The sequence below is a fragment of the Orycteropus afer genome, unplaced genomic scaffold, assembly GCF_000298275.1.
Source record: "Orycteropus afer afer isolate SDZICR_OR568_19922 unplaced genomic scaffold, OryAfe1.0 scaffold00044, whole genome shotgun sequence".
NCBI classification, from domain to species: domain Eukaryota; kingdom Metazoa; phylum Chordata; class Mammalia; order Tubulidentata; family Orycteropodidae; genus Orycteropus; species Orycteropus afer.
In genome coordinates this window covers 330,381-336,414 of record NW_006921631.1, presented here as the reverse complement: position 1 = coordinate 336,414, position 6,034 = coordinate 330,381, and the positions used below count along the sequence as shown (strand labels likewise).

The following is a 6,034-nucleotide window of genomic DNA, read 5'->3' as shown; positions in this document are numbered from 1 at the left end:
TTGTGGTGCTGGTGAAGAATGCTGAAAGTACCATGGACTGATAGGAGAACTAACAGGTCTCTCTTGGAGGAAGTGCATCCGAAATGCTCCTTGGAAGCAAGAATGGCCAGACTTTGTCTCACTTATTTTGGTCATGTTGTCAGAAGGGACCATTCCCTGGAGAAGGATGTCATGCTTGATAGGGTGGAGGGTCGATGAAAGAGGGGGAGTCCTTCAACGAGATGGATGGTGGCTGTGATGATAGGCTCAAGTATAGCAGGGATCATGTAGCTGGCACGGGATCGGGCAGTGTTTCGTTCTGCTGTGCATGGGGTCGCTATGAGTCAGAAACCTAACAACAACAACAACATGATAGTGGTAACAGAGTCTTTCCATACATCCCTCCCCTTATCCACATCAGCGTGTGGGCCCCTACTAGCCCCAAATTATTCCTTCCCCATCCCTCCCCACCCCAGTAACCTACAAAGTGAGTTTCCTTTCCCAAGCAAACCCTTCTTTGTCTTTTTACAATAATGGGCTCATACAGTACTTGTCCTTCTGCTATTGACTTATTTCACTCAGCATAATGGCTTCCAGGCTCATTCACATTGTGAGGTGATTCACGTAGCCCTCATGGTTCTTTAATGTAGCATAGTATCCCATTGTGTGATTGTACCATAATTTGGTTATCCATTCTTCCACTGATGGACATTTAGATTGCTTCCATCTGTTTGCTATAGTGAATTATGCTGCGATGAACATAGGTGTGCATATGTCTCTTCGTGCACTGCCTCTGACCTCTTTAGGATATATTCCTAGTAATGGAATTGCTGGGTCAAATGGTATTTCTATTTTCAGTTTTTGAAGGAAACACCATACCATATGCCACAATGGTTGTACCATTTTACAATCCCACCAGCAGTGCATAAGAGTTCCCATCTCTCCACAACCTCGCCAGCATTTGTTATTTTCTGTTTTGTTGAACTTTGTTATTATTGCTGGGGTGAGATGATATCTCATCATTGTTTTGATTTGCATCTCCCTAATGACTAATGGAAGGAAGGTTGGGCAATCCTACTTCCGTAGTGATACTGCTTCGGAAACCCAAGGAGGGGTCGCTATGAGTCGGGGCCGACTCCACGGCAAACAACAACAATGACTAATGATCGCGAGCAATTCCTCATGTATTTGTTGGCTGCCAGCATATCTTTAGTGAAGTATGTGTTCACGTCTTTTGCCCATTTTTGAATTGGGTTGTTTGTCTTTTTGGTGTTGAGGTGTTAAAGTTTTCTATAGTCCTTTATCACATATATTTAAATAAGTGATAAAGGACTTATTAAATAAATCTTATATGCTCATTTGAGAAAATAAGAAAGGCTTAGAAATTTAAAAGGAAGGAAGTGTAAGAAATCAGGGGGAAAAAAAGCAGAATAAATCTCAAGAACACAGAATAAAGGAGATAATTAAAACAAAAAAAGCAAATAAATAAAAAATAATAATAAAATAGGAAATAAAACTAAAACAATTTGATAAAACTGAGAATTAATTCTTTGAAAAGTCAAATAAAACCAATAATTGAGAAATAGCCAGCAGTTTGTGCAGGGAAAAAAGAGTGAAGGCATAGATGCATAATATTAGGAATAATTTTAAAAATAATAATAATACTATTAAAAAAAAAACACTAAATCTCACTCAAATAGAAGTAGGAATCCTAAAATGTTTCATGAAGACTTACCGATCTTTGACTCAGAATTCAAATATCTTACCTTAAAGAAAATAAACAGTTCCATAGTACTTCCAAATTTATAAAAGACAGATCATTTCATTATTTTATAAATTCTTCCAGAAACTCACTCTATGATATTATAATTTTGAACTCAAAAGTAGACAAGGATAATAAGAAATAGAAAAATTACAGGACAAACTCCCTCATGACAGTAGACACAAAAATCATTTAAAACATGGATACAACAGAAGAGGAGAGGAGGGAAAGGGAGGGGAGAAGAAGAGAGGAGGAAAAACTTTTGACAAAGATCAACAGGGAATTTTCTTGACTCACCAAAACACACACAAACATTAATCTAGAACTGCATACTTCAAAATGATAGCCACTCGTGACAGGATGAGATATACTGTAATACAAAATACACACTCGATTTCAAAGTCTTAATATAAAAAAATATATTAATAATTTTTATATTAATAATATGGTAAATTACAGTATTTCATATGTGTGCTAAATTACTTTTTTTTCCTTTTTTAAAATGTGACTAGCAGAAAATTCAGAACAAGAAAAGATACCTATTATCATTGTTTATTTCTAATAGTCTTAGGAAATTTAAGAAAAAGAAATACAAAACAACTTGAACAAAAAATATCATTATGCATAGATGATATGATTGTTCACATAGAAAATGCAAATGAATCAAATTACTAGACAAATTACTAGGATTAATAACTATTAATACAAAAAATGTTTAGGACAGTAGTAGCAGATAAGATCAATATATAAAAGTAAATTGCATTTCTGTAAACAAGTAACAAAGAGAAACTATAATCCATAAAAAGACACCATTTATAATAACAAATAAATAACCCCAGAAGTATTCTAAATAAATTATATGCAAGTGTTTATGGGTTTCCAAGGGCTAATTTTATTATTAAACTTCATAAAGTAACAAAGATTTTATATTTATATTGATATGCATATTCTTCCATATGTATAAAATATTAATAATAAAGTTTTTAAGAACAATTAAGATCAAATAGAAGTTATTTTTCAAATATAATCAGAAGAGTTAAAAGATTTTTTTCTACCGATAGGCAGTCATTTAACTGTGATTAAATATGCATTTATTATACAAATTTTGGCCACCAGATAACTTGCTACATGTAGTATGAGCCTCTTATACTTAAATTATAATTCAATTCAAGATCATATCTCCAAGGGGTGTCACTTGTGCACTGCAGAAAATACTGATTATTCACAAGAAATCATGAAAGAATAAATAATATATATACATCATTTAATGTGTTGATTCACTCTGAGGGAATTTTCAATTTATCACGCATACTTTAATAATAAATGACATATTTTTTTCCTAAGCCATTATCTATTAAGAGTTTTTTTTTTTTTTTTTTTCATACTATTTTATCAGGCTGGTGCCAAATCCACCTGCTGGCATAGAACAAAAAGCCTTTTTTCTGTATTTCTCTTAGACTCTTGTGCCCAGTGTAAATAAATGTCCTTATTTTTCAGTCACTGGCAAATGAGATGTTACTACTGAGAAGGATGGTAAACAAGAATCTTTGATGCTTTCTTTGATGGTGTAATGATTTTTTCTGGACATCATGTATATTCTAACCTACCAATAGAGTCCTTTCCAAGTAAAGCCAAAACTTAGCCGGCCATTAACACACTTGTTGTTGTTGTTATGTGCTGTCAAGTCAGCCCCGACTCATTAACACACTTAGCAGGAATGAATATTTTCATAATTAACTCTACCTTTATCCCCACCTCCACCATCATCTCCACCTCCTGCACTTCCTCCTCTTCCTTCTGTCTACCTACCTACCTATCTATATATCCACAAAAAAAAAAAAAAAAAACTCAAACCACACTCATTGCCATTGAGTCATTTCTGACCCCGCTCCTTGGTGGGAGATAGAGGTGGTATCTCTATGGAAATAGATTGTCCAATCTTCCAAGTATTGACTGATTAGTTTGAACCTCTAGACTTCTGGTTAGCAGTCAAATGCCTTAGTCACTATGCCACCAGAGTTCTACAAACTGGTTAAATTAAAATATACTTCTACTATATCTATGCGGTGTAGTGAGTTGCATGGTATGGCTTTTCTAGCCCCAGTGTTTGTAACTCCCACCAGATTACTAGGTGGGACCATGCAAATATGTGTCAACTTAGCTGGGCAGCTGGTAGTATTTATTTCCCCTAATGAGACTGACAATTAACTCAGTGGTGGAATTTGCCATGATCGACTGAGTAGCTGCTTTTAAACTACTGATTGTTAAAGTCATCCACTTGGGGTATTTCTGTTGGAGCAGCACAAAGTAATCTTCTGGGAAAGTTCTCTCTCTCTCAGGTGTATAGAACTCTGATGCTAGATTTGGTTATTTTTGCCACTTTGCCAGGCTGAAGATGAGCCCTCCTAGAGACAGAGGGAAAATATCTCACTACCGGCTGAGAGAGACACCCAGCTGAGAGAGAAGCCCGACTGAGAGAGAGGCTCAGCTGAGAGAGAAGCCCAGCTGAGGGAGACGCCCAGCTGAGAGATGGCACAGTGGAATCAAGAGGGATAAGACACAGCATCAGGCTTACTTACCCCTCAGAGGCCAGGCCAAGAGGCCAAGGGCCACAGAGTCATGTCTAAGGACACAGCAAAGGGAAGACCGTCCTAATCGATGAATTGTATCCTGAGTGCATTCCTGAATTTGAATTGTAGCCTGTTGCCTCCCTAATGGAAGGAAGATTGGGCAATCTACTTCCATAGAGATATCACCTTAGAAACTCAAGGATGGGTCACTATGAGTTGAATCTGACTCGATTGCAGCGTTTTTTGTTTTGTTTTGTTTTGTTTTTGCTTCCCTGATAAACCCCATAATCTGTTGAGTTCTATGTAGCTACTGCAGCAAATCAGAAACCCAGCAGAGAGGTGATGGGTGCCGTGGGAAGGACAGTTGGTGTCAAGGCTGGTAAGAGGCTAGAAGATGGAGGCATGTCTGGCCCCATATGAGCAGGCCTTGGGCTGCTGATGGTGATTCTGTCCTTCTCTTGTGAAGTTAGAGGAGGTCGGAAGATGCTGCCTCCATGCCCCTTTAGCAGTCTATCAAAGGACCTTTACTAGGAATGTTAAAATTCCATATTACTGTGACTACATTTTCCTACAAGGTCATTTTTGTTAAAGTGTACTTTTTTCATGAAAATTAAAATGATTCACATTTCCCACTTCACTCAGGTCTAAAGCATTTTAACGGCAAATGCTTCCACAGTCAGGACTATAAGGAACAAGAAACATTCAAGGGGCAGTGAGTCTGGCAATTGGCTTGGGAAATTCAGGCTGTGATAGTGTCACGAACTCAGCCAAACAGCAGAACAGGTACCACTTCCCTGGTACTAAGATGGGAGTGGGGTATTTTTAAAGGACAAAAGTAGTTATTATCATCTGAAAGGCATGATCTGAAATGGGGGAGAGGGTCAGGTAATTGATGTGAAAATTAAGTGATATTTCATAATACCACTTAAAAGGCAGAACTTTGGCAAGAGTGATGTTGTCATTCAACAATCTTCTCCTTCAAGGCAGTTGATGTCCACTGTGTGTCTGAATGATTTCCACAAAACAAGTGTGGATTTAGGGTTAAGATTATGGTTCTGAGACTCTTGGCAGATCCTTCAATCCCTCAGAGTCTCAGTTTTCTCACCAATAAAAGAGGTAAAAATAGGACCTCCTTTTTGGTCTTGTTGAGAAGGTAAGGCATTTAAACATGACTTAAGCAATATAAAATTCTGTATTCATTCATTCATGCTATGATCCACTCCATACTTACTATTGAGAGGCTACTAAGTGCCAGGAACTAGCACAGGTGCTGGGGAAAAAATGGTGAACAAAAAAAGACATGGTCCCTGTCCTGGAATTCAAAGTCTAGCATAGAAAATAGACATCAAATATGCAACTATCTAATTTACAGTTGTGAAAAGTGCCAGGAAAGATAATTAGGCTATAAGAGCTGGGAAGTGGAAAGGCCTTGTTGAGGTGATGACATTGAAGCTAAGAACTAAAAGTTGAAAAGGAGGCACCGTTTCAGAAGAGAACTGCAGACAAAAGGTCTAGAAATAAGAAGATGGCCACTCTGGCTGGAACTCAGTGGGTCTGGAAAAGAATGGTATGAGAAGCTGGTGTAAAGACAGGGAAGTGAGACAAGGCTTTTTTGGACACATTAAGGAATTTAACTAAATATCATCTACTAGCTTTGGAAAGGGAGCTCTGGTAGCATAGTGCCTAAGGCACCTGACTGCTAACCAGAAGGTTGGTTGTTCAA

General features: G+C 37.5%; 1 pseudogene; it reads left to right on the top strand.

The window, feature by feature from the left end:
* LOC103194385 overlaps positions 1 to 6,034 on the top strand; it is a 29,756-nt pseudogene that overhangs the window by 4,288 nt on the left and 19,434 nt on the right.